The 26,600-nt window shown below is 39.3% G+C and overlaps 1 long non-coding RNA gene across 1 annotated transcript; it reads right to left on the reverse strand.

Annotated features, from left to right (window-relative positions):
• Positions 1-648: 648 nt before the first annotated feature.
• LOC111519661 lies at positions 649-20,607 on the reverse strand. Its single transcript, XR_002724430.2, has 2 exons — positions 20,533-20,607; positions 649-983 (listed from the first exon to the last, which is right to left on the reverse strand). It is a non-coding gene; the product is annotated as an uncharacterized LOC111519661 (long non-coding RNA).
• Positions 20,608-26,600: the final 5,993 nt, after the last annotated feature.

Genomic DNA, 26,600 nt, shown 5'->3' on the forward strand with positions numbered 1-26,600 from the left:
TCGTAGAAATATGCTTGGCAGGGCCGCAGAAAGAAAATCAGGTCCCGGGGGTAACCATGTTCGGGCCCCCTACTTCCCTTCAAATAAATCCGCTATTTTCGACTGTGATGTATCGCGGGCCCTTCTGAAAACTGCTGGCCCGGGGGAAACCCATCCGTCGTCTAATGAATTACTCTTGGTGTTATGCCAAAGTGGACCCGTGAAGCCGGAGTGATTCGTGAACAAGAACACGCATCTCATGCTTACAAACTAAACTTTATTGATTGCACCAACCGAAGAAAATGTAAGGCAACCAATGGCAAGCGTAGCTTTGGCTCATCTATGGAACTCGCTTCAGGGTCGAGCAAACGAACTATATACCAACTCTTGGTTTTCGCCAGACACACGAATATCCTAACAGATGTAAGTCGCCATTGGTATTATGCACATCCGCCAAAACTACGAACCACAATGGGTCTGTGTGGGATTTCGAATTGATGTCCACCGGCTGAACCTAAAGAACCTAAAGATATTTATCTTACTAATTCGTGCTTCTTTCTTGGTCGTTACTTTTACCTCTATAGCAAGATTTAAAAAAGTCGACGAGTCGCCCATGTTGGCCCGCAGCTAATAAATAGAATTGGGTTGTCATGAGTTAAACACTTTCACTTCGTCAAGGACGTTTAGTTAAGCTTTATTTTTTGTTTTTTGATTCAAACTTATAATTATGTAAGTTTAATGTAGCTTAAAAAGATCTTTTTTTTTGTTTTTTTGTTATTATTGATGTAAACAAATAAATAAATAGATACTGTAGTTTACATGTCTTATTGAAATATCGACCTTTATGATCGAAGATTGGATAGAAAATATTTTTGAAAGAGATATATTATTGTTGAAATTAGCTAGTAGCTATCCCCAATGCCACTCCACCAATAAAACCACACAGGAAAATGTGTAACGATGTTATTCTGGGTCCATTATCATCGCCAATCATTTTAGTGTACCTTTTAAGGTACACTTTTTAAAGGTCTTATTGCTGTTTTGAACAAAAATGTCAGCTTTATCTAGTTTGCCATCAATATATGTTTCTGTCTGAAATGAAAAAGTTTATTCATACATCAAAAAATTGTTTTAAACTTGAACAGCCGTTCTGAAAAATGCAATATAAGTATCATTGCAAAATGGGTGCATGAATGAATGAATGAAGCATATCCGACTATATGAAGTATATATATTCTTGATTAGCACGACGAGACGAGTGAAAATAGTCATGTCCGTCTGTTCGTTCGTCCGTCAAGGCGAACTCCTCCTAGACCGTTAAAGCTACAGGGTTGAAATTTAGCAAGTAAGTTGGTATAAGCTTTTCATAAGCTTCTGCTCTCTGACGTGACGGTAGTGTTTTTGATAGTACCTGATTGTTTATCAATAGTTATTGTTTCTCTTAATTATTAATTGTACTATGAGCGTAGTAATTATTAATTGTACTTAGTTCGCTTACGCTTTCGTCGGTGTGTTTTTCTTGACACCCTTTATTGTGCTTTATTTACACAATTTGCCAAATCAATTCGTTTTTTTTTTTTTTGTGTTTTAGTGTTTGGTGTATTTTTTTTTATTTTATTCTGTTTTTGTTTTTTTTAAGAGTATATTCCGTCAATATTATTACTTCGGCCAAAAATCTACCCGACTTATAGTCACAACAGGATCCAGCCTAGAAATATATGTTTCTTTAATAGTATCCCAACAAAAGGCTTCGGTCCCGAAGCGTCAGCTTCAGCAACGTTGTATGCGTCACTCACTGCAGCAGTCAGCTTGATCACGGGGCCCTAAATACAATTAGAACTTTCGGGGATATCCATAGGAATGTCTACTTGAGCGGACAAATCGGACACCACAATTGGTGCTCAAAATAAAAATAAAATTCAGCTTTGTCGAAATGAACAGAGCAGCAGATCACAAATAGACGCAACGCTACATTAACTCTATTGGAGAAGAAAAAAACATTGTAGTAACAATTGTAATAGTTTAAATATTTTTGCCAAGGATATATAATTTTTTGCAAGGGTATATAACCATCGGCATAACCGAAGTTAGCTTTTTTCATATTTTTACAATAATTCTACAATCGAACTTTCGGCAAAATCCATAGAAATGGCTACTTTTCCGTACAAATCGGACACAACAATGGGTAATTAAAATGAAAATAACATTCAAGTACAAAACATTATAATAAAGTTCATAGTGAGTTTAGAAGTGATTATAATGTTTTTAGTCTGGCTATAATTTTATTACCTGGGTCAGATCAAGTATGAAAGTCTCTCTGATCGGACCACTATATCATTACACACGAAAAGTTGGTGAAGCAGTTTGAGTACCGCTATAATTTTTTTTTTATGTGATAGTATTGGATATAAAACATCACAACCCAAAATTTTGATAGATATGGATTAGATTAGATAGAAAATCTGCTCAAGCGCTGCCTACTAGGTTGGCCTACAAATTGGCTGAAAGGTGCAGCTACGAGTAGCTGATCAGAAAGATGACCAAAGAAGTCCGGTACCCTAGATCTGTTAAGAACCCTTGGGGCGGACGGAGCACGCACATACGTCTTAAGAAGCGACACACCCTGTAGTCCGGTGAGGGGAAGCAGAACCTTGGTCTCGATACTATAACAGAGGCGGCCCAATTACTCTTGTTTTGTACGGAGGCAAAGACCATTGGAAGAGGATGTTGCAGATGTCGCTGTAGTTCTGACCTTAGTCCTCAAACTTCCATCTCTACCATAGTAAGTAGAACTAGAAGGGCCGCCTGGGTACGTAAAGCACTATATCTGGGGCCCGCAGATTTTATCCTTTTAAATAACACTACAGTAAGGTAGTAGCCCTACCTTATCTAATGTGATTATCTAAATTTGTATTTACTTGTGTAAAGTCCTAAGCAGACCATCCTTCTCATATTCCGAACTGGGACCGTTGTCAAACACAGGCTATCACATGGCATGCAGGACAACGAAACACAAGATGCACAGCAAGTAGGCTGGCTTATATGAAACTTCGAAGAACGCGGAAACAACTCCAAGAAATGTTTATGTTAGCTAAACAAGCTGACTATGAAATTGTCTAGGAGGAACACAGGCGTATTTTTCGTCAATTTTAGAGGGAGATGCACTCAGCAATACGAAGAGACTGGAAAACGTCTCAGAAGCGGTCAGACTTTGGAAGAACGGAGAGTAGACATCAAACAGCAGAAGGAACTGCTGGAACAACTTTTCTACGGGGAGCAGACTATCAATTCCTTCAAGTCTCGTGTGTTGTGTTTTGGATCTGTACACAACTGAAATGCAGGAAAGTGCAAGCTGAATGAACACCTACAAAGGAAGCACATGGAGTTTTATCCCCTCTAATATGGTAAGTGACCAGCTCAGCAAAAACGAGAGGACTTCCTCCAGGATTACTGCCTATGCGGATGAAATAACCATTATCCTAACGGAGCGATGTCTTTCAACACCTAGTTGTCAAATGAATTACTCTTGGTGTTATGCTAAAGAGGGCCCGTGAAGACGGAGTGAATCGTGAACAAGACGGAACAAATTCACTGCACTAAGAGATACAAGGTTCCACACTTGAAAACGCCCAAAATAGATGGCATTTCTCTGACACCATGCCAAACTTTTAGCGAGCAAGACAGCACAGCGTCTTGCTGCCAATAACTCAATCAAAGTACAGGGATACGGTCATACGTCATTAGCTAGAACTATGAGCATAGCCACAGATCACATGTTAGAATGAAGGAGACCTAATAACGTTGGTCTGACTACTGCAGTATATTTCAATCGGAGGTTTTCGTTTTGTATCGCTGTTAAGAAAACTAAAACTTGCAGCTAGCAATACGGTAAACGAGCATTGGAAAGCCTTTACAGGGTACAGCATGCGAGACAACAGATTGACATCGCCGATGCTGTGTCTGAGCTGCACGCATCTCATGCTTACAAACTAAACCTTATTGATTGCACCAACCGAAGAAAATGTAAGGCAACCAATGGCAAGCGTAGCTTTGGCTCATCTATGGAACTCGCTTCAGGGTCGAGCAAACGAACTATATACCAACTCCTGGTTTTCGCCAGACACACGAATATCCTAACAGATGTAAGTCGCCATTGGTATTATGCACATCCGCCAAAACTACGAACCACAATGGGTCTGTGTGGGATTTCGAATTGATGTCCACCGGCTGAACCTAAAGAACCTAAAGATATTTATCTTACTAATTCGTGCTTCTCTCTTGGTCTTTACTTTTACCTCTATAGCAAGATTTAAAAAAGTCGACGAGTCGCCCATGTTGGCCCGCAGCTAATAAATAGAATTGGGTTGTCATGAGTTAAACACTTTCACTTCGTCAAGGACGTTTGGTTAAGCTTTATTTTTTGTTTTTTGATTCAAACTTATAATTATGTAAGTTTAATGTAGCTTAAAAATATTTTTTTTTTGTTATTATTGATGTAAACAAATAAATAAATAGATACTGTAGCTTGCATGTCTTATTGAAATATCGACCTTTATGATTGTTGGGGATCGGTTGCAGAATTCTTAAACTTGAATTTATTTGAATGTAAATGATCTTTGTATTTTTATTATTTTTAACTTTGAGGTGCATGGTCACACCGTTTTGGCTGATGAAGTAGCAAGCGTGTGGTGAAAACGAGAAATGTATGTTGAGTTAGTTATTTGCTTATTGGTCAACAGAAACCATCACAGGGAATAAAATCAAACCCTATTTTATAATACAAACCGAACCAGCAAAGTTAATTTATGAATCATCATAAATTTGGTCCTTCGAGCCGGATTTGGATTCTGTTGGGATAAGCAATTCTACTCAAGTTAAGATGGAAAAACTAAAGGCAACACGCACCAAGTTAAAGTCCAGCCTCACGCGGCTGCTGACACTTTCGGAGAATCCGCCTGACAACTGCACAGTGGATGTGGTGGATACTATGATGACCCGACTCGACAACGTGTGGAATGAGTTTGATCGGTCCACTGATGATATGTTAGATTTTCAAGAATCGCAAGGGTACGTCGACCCCATGGGTGACTACGGAGACTATGAGATGAAGTACTTAACTGCACAACTGCATTTAAAGGAACTGGGAAATTTGGTTAACCCAGTAAAAGCAACTAACGTCGTGGACTCCAGTGAGGGAGTCAACGAAGTAGTGTCGCAGATACTACACAAGCAGATGGAACTTCAACGGGAGTTTTATGAAAGCATGACAGTAAGTGGAGCTGCCTGTTCGGCGTTAGGGGGACAGGTCCAGCTGCCCAAATTACACATCAAGCCTTTTGGTGGCGACTACCTGGAGTGGCCAGCCTTTAAGGATTTATACGAGAGTACCATTCACAACAGGGTGAATCTGGATAAAGCTCAGAAGTTTCAATATCTCAAGTCTTTTCTCTGTGATGAGGCTGCAAGTTTAATAAATCATTTGCCGTTAACAGGAGCGGCGTACGAGACGGCTTGGGCAGGCCTAATGGAACGTTATGATCGACCTCGTCATGTCGTTAACTCGCTTTTGGATAATTTTACACGTCTACCATCAACAAGGGTGACAGATGTATCCGTTCTACGAGAGATTGCCGATGGGGCGAGTGAAGTGGTACGTGGCCTAGATGCACTTGGCCAAACTAATCGCGACTGCTGGGTGATCTATTTTCTACTGGATAAAATTGATGCAGAGTCTCAATGCAAATGGGTGTTCTACAGCCGTGAGGGGACATCTCCAACTAAGGATTTTCTTAGATTTCTCGGAGAACGTTGCGATGAGTTCGAATTAAGCCGCTGCGAACAAGTCGCACAATCAAACGTTAAGAAATATACTCGGATACTGATTTCCACAGACTCAAGAGGGTGTCTTAAATGTGAGTCTAAGGAGCATAATGTATACAACTGTGACCAGTTCTTGGCCCTCTCCGTGGAGAGGCGTTACTCATTTGCTAGGGAGAAACGTTTGTGTTTCAGTTGTCTAAGGCCTGACCATGGTATTTCAAGATGTGAATCCAAGTATAGATGCAAACATTGTCAGGACAAACACCACACGCTGTTACATCGCCAAATCGAAGAAAAGAGCATTAATCCCACAGTAGCCATGATTGCCGAAACTAAGCAAGTAAAGGAAGTCCAATCTATAGAATCACAGAGTTATTTAGCACGTTCTGCGGTAAATCTACAGCCGCGAGGAAAATCAAGGAGTGTATTGCCCACAGCTCTAGTTTTGGCATTAAATTCAAAGGGATCATACACCACTTGTCGTGTTCTCTTTGATAGTGGATCAGAACTAGCATACATATCGGAGCATTGCATGCGATCAGTGGGCCTCTTACGCTCACCATCTCGAATACTTGTCTCAGGAATTTCGTCAATCAGGGCCGATACTACAAGAGGGGTCAGCGCAGTACATTTGAAATCAAGGTTCTCGAAGCATACACTAGATATTACAGCTCATGTCTTAGGTAAGATAACCACTCTATTGCCAAAGGGTGAAGTCGACCCGGCCGTTTTGAAAGTTTTCGATGGGTTAGAACTGGCTGATCTACCGGAAACCAGCGCTAAGCATGTGGACATTTTGTTGGGTAGCGACTACGTGTGGTCCGCATTCACAGGAGAGAAGGTATTAGATAAGCATGGAAACATAATTGCAATATCCACAATATTCGGGTGGGTGGTCACCTCAATTGCAGCTAAACAAGGATCAAATACAGCATCTCTGTTATCAATGATCGAAATAAATACATCGCTCCAAAGGTTTTGGGAATTGGAAGAATTAAGTGGCAGTTTGCCGCCCACTGCTGATGATTTAAAGGTCTAGAATCATTTTCGCTCTACACACTTTCGTGACTTAAATGGGAGGTATAGTGTTGAGCTTCCATTTAAGAACTCGGATGTTAAGTTTGCAGATACTCTTCAGGGAGCAACATCACGATTTTATTCAGTAGAACGTCGACTTCAGAAAGATAAAAGGTTAAAGGAAGAGTATACCAAGTTCATGCGCGAATACATCGCTTTGGGACACATGCGCATCCTTGATGAGTCAGAGAAGACGAATGCACCTAAAGAACACATGTTCTATATGCCTCACCATCCGGTTATTGGTACGAAATTGAGAATTGTATTTGATGGATCTTATAAAGATAAGAGTGGCAGATCACTAAACGATGAGTTACTAGTGGGCCCAAGTATTCAGCGTAACCTTATGAATGTGTGTTTACGCTTTCGACTTTATAAGTTTGTTTTTTGTGCAGACATCATTAAAATGTTTAGGCAAATATGGATTTCTGAAAATCACCGAAATTATCAACGAATCGTATGGAGAAAAAACCCAACTGAAGAGCTGCAACATTACCAGCTTTGTACTGTAACCTATGGAACAGCCTGTGCACCGTTTTTAGCTGTACGTGTGTTAGAACAACTTGCCATCGATCTAAAGCATAAATATCCAACAGCTGCCAAGATTCTATTGAAAGATTTCTATGTGGACGATGTCCTGACCGGAGCAAACACGGAAGACCAACTTATAACAAGGATGAACTCATTCAACTATTAGGTTGCGCACAGCTGGAGCTTGGGAAATGGGTATCCAATACCTACGGAATCGGTCCTTTAGAAGAAGCAGCAGCGACAAGTGTGACTGGAGATGCCTCCTCCGTCAAGGTATTAGGAATACATTGGGAACCAAAGTTTGACATCTTCACATATGGTATAAGGTTGAGCGAATGCATAGAAAGTTCAAAAAGACAAGTATTATCAGACGTATCACGCATATTTTACCCGCTTGGTCTACTGGCCCCGCACATACAGGTAGATTTTGCAAAATTAGGCGGCCAAAAGTAAAAAAAAAAAATCATTTTAAGAACAAACTATTGATGCAGATTGTTAGGAGATACTTCCGAGAAACTAACCTCATCGTTCCCACCTCTCAAAATAGCGCCCGCGCCGAATTACAAGTAGTCAAACTTCGATTATCATTCACAGTGTTCATATTTAATTCTCGCCGTTTTCAGTGATACATTTTTCCAAAGTCAATATTTATTTTTCCAAAGTTACTATCAAAGTAATTGTGATAGATATCAATAGTCCAGACGCTTCGGGACCGCGGCCTCTCGTTGGCATACCACCAAAGAAACATATATTCGTTTCTAGGCTAGACCCTGTTGTCACATCTGATGATGTAATAGCCTATATTCGGAAGAAAGTTAACGTCTCGAATATTGCTGTGGAGAAGTTTAAATTTTCTTATTCTCAGGACATTTCATCCTTTAAAATTAGTGTTTCTGCCAATATCTTCGACACTATATGTCGAGAAGATTTTTGGCCTAAACATATAATAGTTAAGGAATATACTGTAAAAAAGAAAAATCGGCAACCGATTCGCTTGCCTACAACAACAACTAATACTATTCCTGCCACATCAGCATCTGCTGGTGTGTCAAAAAACTAGCTTCGTCCCTTAACCTGGGTTACCAGAACGTTAGAGGACTGAAATCTAAACTTCATAATCTCTATGTAGATAGTCTTTCTTTTGTGCATAACATTCTAGCTTTCACAGAGACGTGGCTAAAACCTGATATTGCTGATGCATCGGTTTTTTCCACAAACTTTTCTATTTTCAGACGTGACCGGATTTCTCGCATAGGTGGTGGCGTTCTGATAGCTGTGGATGCTGCTTTATCATCTGAAATGATTCAATTTTCTAGTACCCAGGAGATTGAGTTTGTCGGTGTTAAAGTAAATTTTAAATCTTTTAATGCTTTCATTACTTGTTCCTATATTCCACCATTGTCAGACATGGTGGTATATTTAAATCATTTAGAGGCAATTCAGCTTGTCTCCTCTTTAGTGTCGAGTCAAGACATGCTCATAGTTGTAGGTGATTTTAATTTACCCGCTTTAGCATGGTCACTAACAGATGAATCTACCACGTTGCTGCCCTCTTTGTCACATGACTTTATTAATGGCCTTCTAGGCTTGTCTTTATCCCAAGTCAATCCTGTCTTAAATTCTAATGGAAAATCGTTAGATCTTATTTTCGTATTGGATTCTTCTTATTGTGAGGTTTCTAGGATCGAACCATTTGTTCTTCCAGAAGACAAATTTCATCCTACATTAAATTTAAAAATTGATTTGCCCTTGCTTTCACCATTACTTGGTTCAAACGAGTTACCACTAACTAGGTGCTTTCGTAAGACTGACTTTGCCAGCCTTAATGAAAACATTGCTACTACCGATTGGTCTTATCTGTACAATTGCAGTGATATGAACTCGGCTGTTCGTTTTTTCTATGATACTCTGAATTCACTCTTTGATATTTGTGTGCCTCTTGGTAGGCTGGAGCGGCTTAACAAACCTCCCTGGTTCTCTCGCGAGCTATCCAATTTGAAAAATGTGAAGACACGATATTATAAGAAGTTTCAAAAAACACGTCGTTCATCAGATTGTGCTCTGTATACAGTCGCTCGTTCAAAATTCATGATGCTTAATACAGAATGCTATAAGAATTATCTTCAGCGGTGTAAGCTTCAGTTTTCTTCTGACCCTAAACAATTTTATAATTTTGTTAATTCTAAACGTAAGACCTCTGTGCACCCATCTTTTTTGTCTTTTCAAAATAAAAAAGCGAGCACTGATCAGGCAATTGCTGATATGTTTGCGAGTTTTTTCAAAACAACTTATTCCTCAACGGAATATCGAGCAAGTCCGTATCCTTATCATTTAAAAAAGGCTAATTGCATTTTTAATCCAGTGATTGATGAAAGTTCTATTCTTAGCGAACTTAAATTAGTTAAACCTGTTTATTCTCCGGGGCCAGACGGTATTCCTGGATGTGTACTCAGGTTCTGTGCAAACGCATTATGTAAACCCATTTTAAAATTGTTTCTATTGTCTGTAGAATCTTCCTCTTTTCCATCTATTTGGAAGGAGTCGTATATTATTCCTCTGCATAAAAATGGCAAAAAGTCCGAAGCCTCTAACTATAGGGGTATCTCAAAATTGTCCGCTATTCCGAAAGCTTTTGAGAAAATTAAAACTTCTCAATTGCAACATTTTTGCAGCTCTATTATTTCGCCATCCCAACATGGGTTTGTGTAGATCTACAACCACTAACCTTTTAGAATTTACATCAATAATTATCAAGGGGTTCAAAAATGGTAAACAAACTGATGTCATATACACTGACTTCAGCAAAGCCTTTGATTCCGTTAATCATTCCCTATTACTTTCTAAGCTGAGCGACATTGGGTTTCCACCCCTTTTCCTTTCTTGGGTTCGAGAATATTTAACAAATAAAAAACCGAAGGTACTTTTTAAGTCTTCTTTTTCCGTTTCCATTTCTGTGACTTCTGGTGTACCTCAAGGTAGTCATCTTGGCCCTCTGCTCTTCACACTATTTATTAACGATCTTCCATCAGTCATTGTTCATTCGCGTGTGCTTATGTATGCTGACGATGTCAAGCTTTGTCTTACCTTTAAAGATACAGATTCATCTAGTCGGCTACAAGCTGATCTTAAAAACTTTCAATCCTGGTGCCAGTTTAATCTACTAAATCTTAACACTACCAAATGTAAGGTAATGACTTTTTTTCGTAACTCTCCTCAACTGGTCACTTATATTCTAAACAATAGCCCTTTAGAACGTCTAAATAATATGAATGATTTGGGCGTACTTATGGACCATAAGTTAAATTTTAACACCCATATTTCCACCACGGTCGCAAAGGCCATGAGTGTCCTGGGTTTCATTAAAAGATGGTCAAAAGAATTTGATGACCCCTATACAACTAAAGTTCTTTTTACTTCGCTTGTCCGTCCTATTTTAGAGTATGGATCTTGCATTTGGTCACCTCAATATGAGTCGCACCAGATTAGACTAGAATCCGTTCAAAAGCAGTTCTTGCTATTTGCTCTTCGTGGCTTAAGCTGGGATCGCAATGTCAATTTGCCTTCGTATTCTAGTAGACTTCTCTTGATTAACCTTCCGTCCCTAACTAACCGTAGAATTATGCTTGGTGTCATTTTTATGCACAAGCTCCTAATTGGTGATATCGACTCGCCTGAGTTATTAGCTCAGGTGAATCTGTCGGTACCATGTAGACGGAGTAGACATCCTTTAATACCTTTATCCCTTAGTCGTTGTTCTTCTAACTATGCTATGCATGAACCTTTTAGGGTCCTCTGCTCTGATTACAATCTTCTATCCCCTGTAATCGGCTCAGAGTTTTCTATTAATATGCTTAAAACATCTATCCCATCCCATTTAGTTAATAGATAGCTATAGTATTATGTGTTTGTCTGTCTTTTCTATTGTGGATTTTGTCCACGCGATTCGTGCCGTGCGTTATACGGCTGCACCCCTCGGTCGGTCGGGTGGGAGGTGGGCAGTTATCTGCTTGGGCTCGCGCGTAACAGGCTTTGTCCTGGTATCGTAGGGGCCACTCGAACGTACTGCGCATAGTATCGTCAACGTCCGCTAATAAAAAATAGAAAACGTTGCTATTTTAGTATAAAGTTAAAAAAAATTAATGTATTTTAATAGAAAATTAATGTATTTTAATAGGAAATTACTGTGTTTTAATAGGAAACCATAATATTTAATTATTTTTTCCATTTAAAGTGTATTTTATTGAAAAAATGTTTTTGGCCGCCTAATTTTGCAAAATCTACCTATGTGCGCCGGTCATTGTTCAATTCAAGATCCTTTTCTAAGAGCTCAGGCTTCTTAATCTAGATTGGGATTCACCGCTTCCAACTAAGCTGGCAGACCGATGGCGTAAGTATCGCGAAGACATTAACAACATAAGGCAGTTAAAGATACGGCGTCAAATTGGGTATGTCGGCAAGCGAATAGAGTTACACGCCTTCTCAGACGCCTCAATAAAAGCATACGCAGCAGTCGTATACTCTCGGATCGTGAACCAGGATGGCAGCATAGAGGTTTCACTGATTGCGGCGAAAACACGGGTCGCTCCACTTAAGCAGCAATCGCTCCCTCGTTTGGAATTATGTGGCGCACTTCTGCTAAGTCGGCTGATCGCATCAATCAAATTATCTTGGAAGGATCTAGAGAGCACCGTATATGCTTGGTGTGATTCGACAATTGTGTTGGCATGGCTGAACCACTTGCCAGCTAGTTTAAAGACGTTCATTGGCAATCGTACTGCCGAAATATTGGAAGTAATACCAAGGGACTCGTGGCGCCATGTTAATACCAAGCAGAACCCCGCAGACTGCGCTTCTAGAGAAATGCTGGCTGAGGACTTACTCCCGTTTACTCTCTGGTGGAAGGGTCCCGACTGGCTGGCTGAGACACATCTTAACTTAGGTAACGAAGATGATATACAAATCTCTAACTTAATTTCAGATGACGAGTACCGAAAAGAGTTGAAGGCTACAGTATTAGTTACTCTCGCGGAAACCATGAACGAGTCATCTCCCCTCGAAGAACTCATTGGACGTGTTTCTTCCTGGCCTAGACTTGTGCGCATTGTGGCATACATTTTACGATTCATCCGACACATGAAAAACCCCCAAGAAAAGTCAGACACTTTCGCCGTAATCAACGACGAGTACAAGGCAGCCAGGAACCTATGTTTGCAGCAAGCTCAAGACGAATGGCATAAAGAACGAAAAGCGCTAGGAATTGAAGGATGCGTACCAAAAGGCTCGAAGCTGTGTACCCTGACGCCGATTCTAGATGACAGTGGGCTTCTACGTGTAGGAGGTCGCCTCAATAATTCAGAGTTATCATATTCAGCCAAGCATCCGCTCATCTTGCCGAGGAAGCATCGCATATCTCACCTGATTTTGGAACACGAGCATCAACATAATCTACACCCAGGAGTTTCGGCCCTCTTTGTCATAGTTCGTCAACGTTTCTGGATAATGGGAGCCAGAAATCTGATTCGTAAAGTTACTCACAACTGTATAAAGTGCTTCAGACAGCGAGCACATACCAGCAACCAACTAATGGCCGCACTACCGGCAGTGAGAGTTCGGCAAGCATTTCCGTTCGAAAATACAGGCTGTGATTATGCTGGCCCAAACATGATGAAGACACATAAAGGAAGGACCGCTCGAAAGGAATAAAGATACATATGTCTCTTCGTATGCACGGCAACCTCCGCTAGACACTTGGAGCTGGCACAGACCTTAGCACTGATACATTTTTGGCTGCTCTTAGACGTTTCATTTCACGGCGAGGCAAATGTGTGACGATGTTCAGCGACAATGGACGAAATTTCGTGGGAGCCAAAAGAAGTTTTAACGAAATGGAACAATTAGTTCAATCCCAGCTGCACAATAACAAGATAGCAGAGACTTTATCGATCGAAGGCATCAACTGGAAGTTCATACCGCCACATGCGCCTCACTGGGGAGGCAAATGGGAATCGGCTGTGCGCTCTGTGAAGCTTCATTTACACCGAGTAGTCGGCCACGCCGTTCTTACATTCGAGCAAATGCATACGTTGTTAACACAGGTGGAAGCGGTGATCAACTCACGGCCTCTTTGTGCCACTTCCGATACAGACGTTGGATATCTTTCGCCCTGGCAGCAATCTCAGGCCATGTTGCAAGGCTTTTGGAAAAGGTGGCATCTTGAGTACCTAACGTCGTTGCAGCAGAGGCCAAAATGGTTAATGAAATCGGCAAACCCGAAGCCTGATGATCTCGTACTAGTAAAGGATTCTCAAACTCCTTCGGCTTCATGGTCTAGTACGAGCACTTAAGTTAAAGACAGCTACAGGAGAGATGACCAGTCCCATAACCAAGATGGCTCCCCTGCCAGTTTCAGAAACCTTGTTTCAGGGCCCGGCGGTATGTTGAGGAACGGTTGCAGAATTCTTAAACTTGAATTTATTTGAATGTAAACGATCTTTGTATTTTTATTATTTTTAACTTTGAGTTGCATAGTCACACCGTTTTGGCTGATGCAGTAGCAAGCGTGTGGTGAAAACGAGAAATGTATGTTGAGTTAGTTAATTGCTTATTGGTCAACAGAAACCATCACAGGAAATAAAATCAAAACCTATTTTATAATACAAACCGAACCAGCAAAGTTAATTTATGAATCATCAATGATCGAAGATTGGATAGAAAATATTTTTGAAAGAGATATATTATTGTTGAAATTAGCTAGTAGCTATCCCCAATGCCACTCCACCAATAAAACCACACAGGAAAATGTGTAACGATGTTATTCTGGGTCCATTATCATGGCCAATCCTTTTGGTGTAACACTTTTTAAAGGTCTTATTGCTGTTTTGTACGAAACTGTCAGCTTTGTCTAGTTTGCCATCAATATATGTTTCTGTCTGAAATGACAAAGTTTATTCATACATCAAAAAATTGTTTTAAACTTGAAGCCGTTCTGAAAAACGCAATATAAGTATCTTTGCAAAATGGGTGCATTAATGAATGAATGAAGCATATCCGACTATATGAAGTATATATATTCTTGATCAGCACGACGAGACGAGTGAAAATAGTCATGTCCGTCTGTTCGTTCGTCCGTCAAGGCGAACTCCTCTTAGACCGTTAAAGCTACAGGGTTGAAATTTAGCAAGTAAGTTGGTATAAGCATTTCATAAGCTTCTGCTCTCTGAAGTGACGGTAGTGTTTTTGATAGTACCTAATTGTTTATCAATAGTTATTGTTTCTCTTAATTATTTATTGTACTATGAGCGTAGTAATTATGAATTGTACTTAGTTCGCTTACGCTTTCGCCGGTGTGTTTTTCTTGACACCCTTGTGTTTTATTTACACAATTTGCCAAATCAATTCGTTTTTTTTTTTTTGTGTTTTAGTGTTTGGTGTATTTTTTTTTATTTTTTCTGTTTTTGTTTTTTTTTAAGAGTATATTCCGTCAATATTATTACTTCGGCCAAAAATCTACCCGACTTTTAGTCACAACAGGATCCAGCCTAGAAATATATGTTTCTTTAATAGTATCCCAACGAAAGGCTTCGGTCCCGAAGCGTCAGCTTCAGCAACGTTGTATGCGTCACTCACTGCAGCAGTCAGCTTGATCACGGGGCCCTAAATACATTTGGAACTTTCGGGGATATCCATAGGAATGTCTACTTGAGGGGACAAATCGGACACCACAATTGGTGCTCAAAATTAAAATAAAATTCAGCTTTGTCGAAATGAACAGAGCAGAAGATCACAAATAGACGCAACGCTACATTAGCTCTATTGGAGAAGAATAAAACATTGTAGTAACAATTGTAATAGTTTAAATATTTTTGCCAAGGATATATAATTTTTTGCAAGGGTATATAACCATCGGCATAACCGAAGTTAGCTTTTTTCATATTTTTACAATAATTCTATAATCGAACTTTCGGCAATATCCATAGAAATGGCTACTTTTCCGTACAAATCGGACACAACAATGGGTAATTAAAATGAAAATAACATTCAAGTACAAAACATTATAATAAAGTTCATAGTGAGTTTAGAAGTGATTATAATGTTTTTAGTCTGGCTATAATTTTACTCAGCCATCTTAAAAGCTTTCGGGCTGAATTTTTTTCTCTGCTTTTTATTACCTGGGTCAGATCAAGTATGAAAGTCTCTCTGATCGGACCACTATATCATTACACACGAAAAGTTGGTGAAGCAGTTTGAGTACCGCTATGATTTTTTTTAATGTGATAGTATTGGATATAAAACATCACAACCCAAAATTTTGATAGATATGGATGGCTTCCTGATCGGACAAATAGAACACAAGTTACAGTCAATAGAAAATTAGATAGAAAATCTGCTCAAGCGCTGCCTACTAGGTTGGCCTACAAATTGGCTGAAAGGTGCAGCTACGAGTAGCGACGGAGGGCAGCTGGTTATCCTTCAGATCAGAAAGATGACCAAAGAAGTCCGGTACCCTAGATCTGTTAAGAACCCTTGGGGCGGACGGAGCACGCACCTACGTCTTAAGAAGCGACACACCCTGTAGTCCGGTGAGGGGAAGCAGAACCTTGGTCTCGATACTATAACAGAGGCGGCCCAATTACTCTTGTTTTGTACGGAGGCAAAGACCATTGGAAACACAAGATGCGGAGCAAGTAGGCTGGCTTATATGAAACTTCGAAGAACGCGGAAACAACTCCAAGAAATGTTTATGTTAGCCAAACAAGCTGACTATGAATTTGTATAGGAGGAACACAAGCGTATTTTTCGTCAATTTTAGAGAGAGATGCACTCAGCAATACGGAGAGACTGGAAAACGTCTCAGAAGCGGTCAGACTTTGGAAGAACGGAGAGTAGACATCAAACAGCAGAAGGAACTGCTGGAACAACTTTTCTACGGGGAGCAGACTATCAATTCCTTCAAGTCTCGTGTGAAATGCAGGAAAGTGCAAGCTGAATGAACACCTACAAAGGAAGCACATGGAGTTTTATCCCCTCTAATATGGTAAGTGACCAGCTCAGCAAAAACGAGAGGACTTCCTCCAGGATTACTGCCTATGCGGATGATATAACCATTATCCTAACGGGGCGATGTCTTTCAACACCTAGTTGTCAAATGAATTACTCTTGGTGTTATGCTAAAGTGGGCCCGTGAAGACGGAGTGAATCGTGAACAAGACGGAACAAATTCACTGCACTAAGAGATACAAGGTTCCACACTTGAAAACGCCCAAAATAGATGGCATTTCTCTGACACCATGCCAAAATTTTGGCGAGCAAGACAGCACAGCGTCTTGCTACAGACCGTTAAAGTTACAGGGTTGAAATTTAGCAAGTAAGTTGGTATAAGCATTTCATAAGCTTCTGCTCTCTGACGTGACGGTAGTGTTTTTGATAGTACCTGATTGTTTATCAATAGTTATTGTTTCTCTTAATTATTTATTGTACTATGAGCGTAGTAATTATTAATTGTACTTAGTTCGCTTACGCTTTCGCCGGTGTGTTTTTCTTGACACCCTTGTGTTTTATTTACACAATTTGCCAAATCAATTCGTTTTTATACCCTTGCAGAGGGTATTATAAAATTGGTCAGATGTTTGTAACGCACAGAAGGAGACGTTTCCGACCCCATAAAGTATATATATTCTTGATCAGCATGAGAAGCTGAGTTGATATAGCCATGTCCGTCTGTCCGTCTGTCCGTCCGTCTGTGCGTATGCGTTTTACTCAGCCGTCTTAAGAGCTATCGGTCTGAAATTTTGTTTCGGGGTTTTTTATTACCCGGGAAAAATAAAGTATGAAATTCATACTTTATCATATAGCTCTAGAAGAACTAGAAGAAACATTTTCATAAAAATCGGAGTATGCTATGAAATTTACATATGTGATAATATTGGATATAAAACCCCAGATCCCAAAATTTGAATGTGATCGGATAAATATAACACACACAGACGCAACGCTACATGAACTGTATGTGTATGCGTGCGTTGCTTTGCTTTGGGAATAAGGGAAGAAGAAGAACAAATTGTAAAATAGAGAGTAAAATTTTTTTGTTTGTATATTGATGAATTGAGTTGCTGAAAACAAATTTTGAACATGTAAAATTATTATTACCAAGGACTGCAAGGGTATATAAACTTCGGCATAGCCGATGTTAGCTTCTTTGATATTTTTTTTTTTGTGTTTTAGTGTTTGGTGTATTTTTTTTTATTTTTTCTGTTTTTGTTTTTTAAGAGTATATTCTGTCAATATTATTACTTCGGCCAAAAATCTACCCGACTTTTAGTCACAACAGGATCCAGCCTAGAAATATATGTTTCTTTAATAGTATCCCAACGAAAGGCTTCGGTCCCGAAGCGTCAGCTTCAGCAACGTTGTATGCGTCACTCACTGCAGCAGTCAGCTTGATCACGGGGCCCTAAATACATTTGGAACTTTCGGGGATATCCATAGGAATGTCTACTTGAGCGGACAAATCGGACACCACAATTGGTGCTCAAAATTAAAATAAAATTCAGCTTTGTCGAAATGAACAGAGCAGCAGACCACAAATAGACGCAACGCTACATTAACTTTATTGGAGAAGAATAAAACATTGTAGTAACAATTGTAATAGTTTAAATATTTTTGCCAAGGATATATAATTTTTTGCAAGGGTATATAACCATCGGCATAACCGAAGTTAGCTTTTTTCATATTTTTACAATAATTCTACAATCGAACTTTCGGCAATATCCATAGGAATGGCTACTTTTCCGTACAAATCGGACACAACAATTGGTAATTAAAATGAAAATAACATTCAAGTACAAAACATTATAATAAAGTTCATAGTGAGTTTAGAAGTGATTATAATGTTTTTAGTCTGGCTATAATATTACTCAGCCATCTTAAAAGCTTTCGGGCTGAATTTTTTTCTCTGCTTTTTATTACCAGGGCCAGATCAAGTATGAAAGTCTCTCTGATCGGACCACTATATCATTACACACGAAAAGTTGGTGAAGCAGTTTGAGTACCGCTATGATTTTTTTAATGTGATAGTATTGGATATAAAACATCACAACCCAAAATTTTGATAGATATGGATGGCTTTCTGATCGGACAAATAGAACACAAGTTACAGTCAATAGAAAATTAGATAGAAAATCTGCTCAAGCGCTGCCTACTAGGTTGGCCTACAAATTGGCTGAAAGGTACAGCTACGAGTAGCGACGGAGGGCAGCTGGTTATCCTTCAGATCAGAAAGATAACCAAAGAAGTCCGGTACCCTAGATCTGTTAAGAACCCTTGGGGCGGACGGAGCACGCACCTACGTCTTCAGAAGCGACACACCCTGTAGTCCGGTGAAGGGAAGCAGAACCTTGGTCTCGATACTATAACAGAGGCGGCCCAATTACTCTTGTTTTGTACGGAGGCAAAGACCATTGGAAACACAAGATGCGGAGCAAGTAGGCTGGCTTATATGAAACTTCGAAGAACGCGGAAACAACTCCAAGAAATGTTTATGTTAGCCAAACAAGCTGACTATGAATTTGTATAGGAGGAACACAAGCGTATTTTTCGTCAATTTTAGAGGGAGATGCACTCAGCAATACGGAGAGACTGGAAAACGTCTCAGAAGCGGTCAGACTTTGGAAGAACGGAGAGTAGACATCAAACAGCAGAAGGAACTGCTGGAACAACTTTTCTACGGGGAGCAGACTATCAATTCCTTCAAGCCTCGTGTGAAATGCAGGAAAGTGCAAGCTGAATGAACACCTACAAAGGAAGCACATGGAGTTTTATCCCCTCTAATATGGTAAGTGACCAGCTCAGCAAAAACGAGAGGACTTCCTCCAGGATTACTGCCTATGCGGATGAAATAACCATTATCCTAACGGGGCGATGTCTTTCAACACCTAGTTGTCAAATGAATTACTCTTGGTGTTATGCTAAAGTGGGCCCGTGAAGACGGAGTGAATCGTGAACAAGACGGAACAAATTCACTGCACTAAGAGATACAAGGTTCCACACTTGAAAACGCCCAAAATAGATGGCATTTCTCTGACACCATGCCAAAATTTTGGCGAGCAAGACAGCACAGCGTCTTGCTGCCATTAACTTAATTAAAGTATAGGGATACGGTCATATGTCATTAGCTAGAACTATGCGCGTAGCCACAGATCACATGTTAGAATGGAGGAGACCCAATAACGAGCATATTTCAACCGGAGGTTTTCGTTTTGTATCGCTATTAAGAAAACTAAAACTTGCAGCTAGCAATACGGTGAACGAGCATTGAAACAGGATATAGCATGCAAGACGACAGATTGACAGCGCCGATGCTATGTCTGAGCTGCACGCATCTCATGCTTACAAACTAAACCTTATTGATTGCACCAACCGAAGAAAATGTAAGGCAACCAATGGCAAGCGTAGCTTTGGCTCATCTATGGAACTCGCTTCAGGGTCGAGCAAACGAACTATATACCAACTCTTGGTTTTCGCCAGACACACGAATATCCTAACAGATGTAAGTCGCCATTGGTATTATGCACATCCGCCAAAACTACGAACCACAATGGGTCTGTGTGGGATTTCGAATTGATGTCCACCGGCTGAACCTAAAGAACCTAAAGATATTTATCTTACTAATTCGTGCTTCTTTCTTGGTCGTTACTTTTACCTCTATAGCAAGATTTAAAAAAGTCGACGAGTCGCCCATGTTGGCCCGCAGCTAATAAATAGAATTGGGTTGTCATGAGTTAAACACTTTCACTTCGTCAAGGACGTTTAGTTAAGCTTTATTTTTTGTTTTTTGATTCAAACTTATAATTATGTAAGTTTAATGTAGCTTAAAAATATCTTTTTTTTTGTTTTTTTGTTATTATTGATGTAAACAAATAAATAAATAGATACAGTAGTTTACATGTCTTATTGAAATATCGACCTTTATGATCGAAGATTGGATAGAAAATATTTTTGAAAGAGATATATTATTGTTGAAATTAGCTAGTAGCTATCCCCAATGCCACTCCACCAATAAAACCACACAGGAAAATGTGTAACGATGTTATTCTGGGTCTATTATCATCGCCAATCATTTTAGTGTACCACTTTTTAAAGGTCTTATTGCTGTTTTGTACAAAACTGTCAGCTTTGTCTAGTTTGCCATCAATATATGTTTCTGTCTGAAATGAAAAAGTTTATTTTATATTATTTATCAAAAAATTGTTTTAAACTTGAAGCCGTTCTGAAAAACGCAATATAAGTATCTTTGCAAAATGGGTGCATTAATGAATGAATGAAGCATATCCGACTATATGAAGTATATATATTCTTGATCAGCACGACGAGACGAGTGAAAATAGTCATGTCCGTCTGTTCGTTCGTCCGTGAAGGCGAACTCCTCCTAGACCGTTAAAGCTACAGGCTTGAAATTTAGCAAGTAAGTTGGTATAAGCATTTCATAAGCTTCTGCTCTCTGACGTGACGGTAGTGTTTTTGATAGTACCTGATTGTTTATCAATAGTTATTGTTTCTCTTAATTATTTATTGTACTATGAGCGTAGTAATTATTAATTGTACTTAGTTCGCTTACGCTTTCGCCGTTGTGTTTTTCTTGACACCCTTGTGTTTTATTTACACAATTTGCCAAATCAATTCGTTTTTATACCCTTGCAGAGGGTATTATAAAATTGGCCAGATGTTTGTAACGCACAGAAGGAGACGTTTCCGACCCCATAAAGTATATATATTCTTGATCAGCATGAGAAGCTGAGTTGATATAGCCATGTCCGTCTGTCCGTCCGCCTGTGCGAATGCGTTTTACTCAGCCGTCTTAAGAGCTATCGGTCTGAAATTTTGTTTCGGGGTTTTTTATTACCCGGGAAAACTAAAGTATGAAATTCATACTTTATCATATAGCTCTAGAAGAACTAGAAGAAACATTTTCATAAAAATCGGAGTATGCTATGAAATTTACATATGTGATAATATTGGATATAAAACCCCAGATCCCAAAATTTGAATGTGATCGGATAAATATAACACACACAGACGCAACGCTACATGAACTGTATGTGTATGCGTGCGTTGCTTTACTTTGGGAATAAGGGAAGAAGAAGAACAAATTGTAAAATAGAGAGTAAAATTTTTTTGTTTGTATATTGATGAATTGAGTTGCAGAAAACAAATTTTGAACATGTAAAATTATTATTACCAAGGACTGCAAGGGTATAAAAACTTCGGCATAGCCGATGTTAGCTTCTTTGATATTTTTTTTGGTGTTTTAGTGTTTGGTATTTTTTTTTATTTTTTCTGTTTTTGTTTTTTTTTAAGAGTATATTCCGTCAATATTATTACTTCGGCCAAAAATCTACCCGACTTATAGTCACAACAGGATCCAGCCTAGAAATATATGTTTCTTTAATAGTATCCCAACGAAAGGCTTCGGTCCCGAAGCGTCAGCTTCAGCAACGTTGTATGCGTCACTCACTGCAGCAGTCAGCTTGATCACGGGGCCCTAAATACAATTGGAACTTTCGGGGATATCCATAGGAATGTCTACTTGAGCGGACAAATCGGACACCACAATTGGTGCTCAAAATTAAAATAAAATTCAGCTTTGTCGAAATGAACAGAGCAGCAGACCACAAATAGACGCAACGCTACATTAACTTTATTGGAGAAGAATAAAACATTGTAGTAACAATTGTAATAGTTTAAATATTTTTGCCAAGGATATATAATTTTTTGCAAGGGTATATAACCAATACCCATAGGAATGGCTACTTTTCCGTACAAATCGGACACAACAATTGGTAATTAAAATGAAAATAACATTCAAGTACAAAACATTATAATAAAGCTCATAGTGAGTTTAGAAGTGATTATAATGTTTTTAGTCTGGCTATAATATTACTCAGCCATCTTAAAAGCTTTCGGGCTGAATTTTTTTCTCTGCTTTTTATTACCAGGGCCAGATCAAGTATGAAAGTCTCTCTGATCGGACCACTATATCATTACACACGAAAAGTTGGTGAAGCAGTTTGAGTACCGCTATGATTTTTTTAATGTGGTAGAATTGGATATAAAACATCACAACCCAAAATTTTGATAGATATGGATGGCTTTCTGATCGGACAAATAGAACACAAGTTACAGTCAATAGAAAATTAGATAGAAAATCTGCTCAAGCGCTGCCTACTAGGTTGGCCTACAAATTGGCTGAAAGGTACAGCTACGAGTAGCGACGGAGGGCAGCTGGTTATCCTTCAGATCAGAAAGATAACCAAAGAAGTCCGGTACCCTAGATCTGTTAAGAACCCTTGGGGCGGACGGAGCACGCACCTACGTCTTCAGAAGCGACACACCCTGTAGTCCGGTGAAGGGAAGCAGAACCTTGGTCTCGATACTATAACAGAGGCGGCCCAATTACTCTTGTTTTGTACGGAGGCAAAGACCATTGGAAACACAAGATGCGGAGCAAGTAGGCTGGCTTATATGAAACTTCGAAGAACGCGGAAACAACTCCAAGAAATGTTTATGTTAGCCAAACAAGCTGACTATGAATTTGTATAGGAGGAACACAAGCGTATTTTTCGTCAATTTTAGAGAGAGATGCACTCAGCAATACGGAGAGACTGGAAAACGTCTCAGAAGCGGTCAGACTTTGGAAGAACGGAGAGTAGACATCAAACAGCAGAAGGAACTGCTGGAACAACTTTTCTACGGGGAGCAGACTATCAATTCCTTCAAGTCTCGTGTGAAATGCAGGAAAGTGCAAGCTGAATGAACACCTACAAAGGAAGCACATGGAGTTTTATCCCCTCTAATATGGTAAGTGACCAGCTCAGCAAAAACGAGAGGACTTCCTCCAGGATTACTGCCTATGCGGATGAAATAACCATTATCCTAACGGGGCGATGTCTTTCAACACCTAGTTGTCAAATGAATTACTCTTGGTGTTATGCTAAAGTGGGCCCGTGAAGACGGAGTGAATCGTGAACAAGACGGAAGAAATTCACTGCACTAAGAGATACAAGGTTCCACACTTGAAAGCGCCCAAAATAGATGGCATTTCTCTGACACCATGCCAAACTTTTAGCGAGCAAGACAGCACAGCGTCTTGCTGCCATTAACTTAATTAAAGTATAGGGATACGGTCATATGTCATTAGCTAGAACTATGCGCGTAGCCACAGATCACATGTTAGAATGGAGGAAACCCAATAACGAGCATATTTCAACCGGAGGTTTTCGTTTTGTATCGCTATTAAGAAAACTAAAACTTGCAGCTAGCAATACGGTGAACGAGCATTGGAACAGGATACAGCATGCAAGACGACAGATTGACAGCGCCGATGCTATGTCTGGGCTGCACGCATCTCATGCTTACAAACTAAACCTTATTGATTGCACCAACCGAAGAAAATGTAAGGCAACCAATGGCAAGCGTAGCTTTGGCTCATCTATGGAACTCGCTTCAGGGTCGAGCAAACGAACTATATACCAACTCTTGGTTTTCGCCAGACACACGAATATCCTAACAGATGTAAGTCGCCATTGGTATTATCCACATCCGCCAAAACTACGAACCACAATGGGTCTGTGTGGGATTTCGAATTGATGTCCACCGGCTGAACCTAAAGAACCTAAAGATATTTATCTTACTAATTCGTGCTTCTCTCTTGGTCGTTACTTTTACCTCTATAGCAAGATTTAACCAGAGGGCCGTGGCTAACTTCGACCGCGTCAAAGTTTGTATACCCTTGCAACTTTTTTGGTAACTCTTTCCTTACCTATAGCCATCAAAGTGGAAAAACGTTTTATCTAAAAAGGCTAATGTTTGCGACAGAACGGCCAGCAATCGTAGCATAGGAAATAACGAAGTTATTGGACAAAGTCACTGTTTTCCACCGATCGTTCCTATGGGAGCTATATGATATAGTTACCCGATCCTTATCAAAGTCGGCACAGTCATTAACAGATATATTAAACTAATAAATGTTTAATTTGAAAGCAATCGCGTCAAAAGTAACGAAGTTATTCACCAAAGTCACTGTTTTCGAAAGATCGTTCCTATGGGAGCTATATGATATAGTCACCCGATCTTGATCAAATTTGGCATTGTCGTTTATATGTGTAATTAACTCACCAATATTTAATTTCACTACAATACCTCAGAAAATAACGAATTTATTAAGAAAAGTCACTGTTCGTGACTTTGCCATTTGTATGGGAGCTATATGATATAGTGATCCGATCCGGCTGAATCCGAGATATACAACGCCTGCAGTATATACAAGCCTACATGCAAAATTTCAGCTCTGTAGCTCTTACGGTCTAGGAGGAGTTTGCGTTGATCCAGACGGACGGACAGACGGACGGACGGACGGACGGACGGACGGACGGACGGACGGACGGACGGACATGGCTATTTGAACTCGTCTCGTCGTGCTGATCAAGAATATATATACTTTATATGGTCGGAAATGCTTCCTTCTATGCGTTGCACACTTCTGACCAAAATTAATATACCCTTTTTGCAAGGGTATAAAAAAGTCGACGAGTCGCCCATGTTGGCCCGCAGCTAATAAATAGAATTGGGTTGTCATGAGTTAAACACTTTCACTTCGTCAAGGACGTTTAGTTAAGCTTTATTTTTTGTTTTTTGATTCAAACTTATAATTATGTAAGTTTAATGTAGCTTAAAAAGATCTTTTTTTTTGTTTTTTTGTTATTATTGATGTAAACAAATAAATAAATAGATACTGTAGTTTACATGTCTTATTGAAATATCGACCTTTATGATCGAAGATTGGATAGAAAATATTTTTGAAAGAGATATATTATTGTTGAAATTAGCTAGTAGCTATCCCCAATGCCACTCCACCAATAAAACCACACAGGAAAATGTGTAACGATGTTATTCTGGGTCCATTATCATCGCCAATCATTTTAGTGTACCACTTTTTAAAGGTCTTATTGCTGTTTTGTACAAAACTGTCAGCTTTGTCTAGTTTGCCATCAATATATGTTTCTGTCTGAAATGACAAAGTTTATTCATACATCAAAAAATTGTTTTAAACTTGAAGCCGTTCTGAAAAACGCAATATAAGTATCTTTGCAAAATGGGTGCATTAATGAATGAATGAAGCATATCCGACTATATGAAGTATATATATTCTTGATCAGCACGACGACACGAGTGAAAATAGTCATGTCCGTCTGTTCGTTCGTCCGTCAAGGCGAACTCCTCTTAGACCGTTAAAGCTACAGGGTTGAAATTTAGCAAGTAAGTTGGTATAAGCATTTCATAAGCTTCTGCTCTCTGAAGTGACGGTAGTGTTTTTGATAGTACCTAATTGTTTATCAATAGTTATTGTTTCTCTTAATTATTTATTGTACTATGAGCGTAGTAATTATGAATTGTACTTAGTTCGCTTACGCTTTCGCCGGTGTGTTTTTCTTGACACCCTTGTGTTTTATTTACACAATTTGCCAAATCAATTCGTTTTTATACCCTTGCAGAGGGTATTATAAAATTGGCCAGATGTTTGTAACGCACAGAAGGAGACGTTTCCGACCCCATAAAGTATATATATTCTTGATCAGCATGAGAAGCTGAGTTGATATAGCCATGTCCGTCTGTCCGTCCGCCTGTGCGAATGCGTTTTACTCAGCCGTCTTAAGAGCTATCGGTCTGAAATTTTGTTTCGGGGTTTTTTATTACCCGGGAAAACTAAAGTATGAAATTCATACTTTATCATATAGCTCTAGAAGAACTAGAAGAAACATTTTCATAAAAATCGGAGTATGCTATGAAATTTACATATGTGATAATATTGGATATAAAACCCCAGATCCCAAAATTTGAATGTGATCGGATAAATATAACACACACAGACGCAACGCTACATGAACTGTATGTGTATGCGTGCGTTGCTTTGCTTTGGGAATAAGGGAAGAAGAAGAACAAATTGTAAAATAGAGAGTAAAATTTTTTTGTTTGTATATTGATGAATTGAGTTGCAGAAAACAAATTTTGAACATGTAAAATTATTATTACCAAGGACTGCAAGGGTATACAAACTTCGGCATAGCCGATGTTAGCTTCTTTGATATTTTTTTTGGTGTTTTAGTGTTTGGTATTTTTTTTTATTTTTTCTGTTTTTGTTT

The sequence above is a fragment of the Drosophila willistoni genome (assembly GCF_018902025.1).
Source record: "Drosophila willistoni isolate 14030-0811.24 chromosome 2L unlocalized genomic scaffold, UCI_dwil_1.1 Seg168, whole genome shotgun sequence".
Classification (NCBI taxonomy): domain Eukaryota; kingdom Metazoa; phylum Arthropoda; class Insecta; order Diptera; family Drosophilidae; genus Drosophila; species Drosophila willistoni.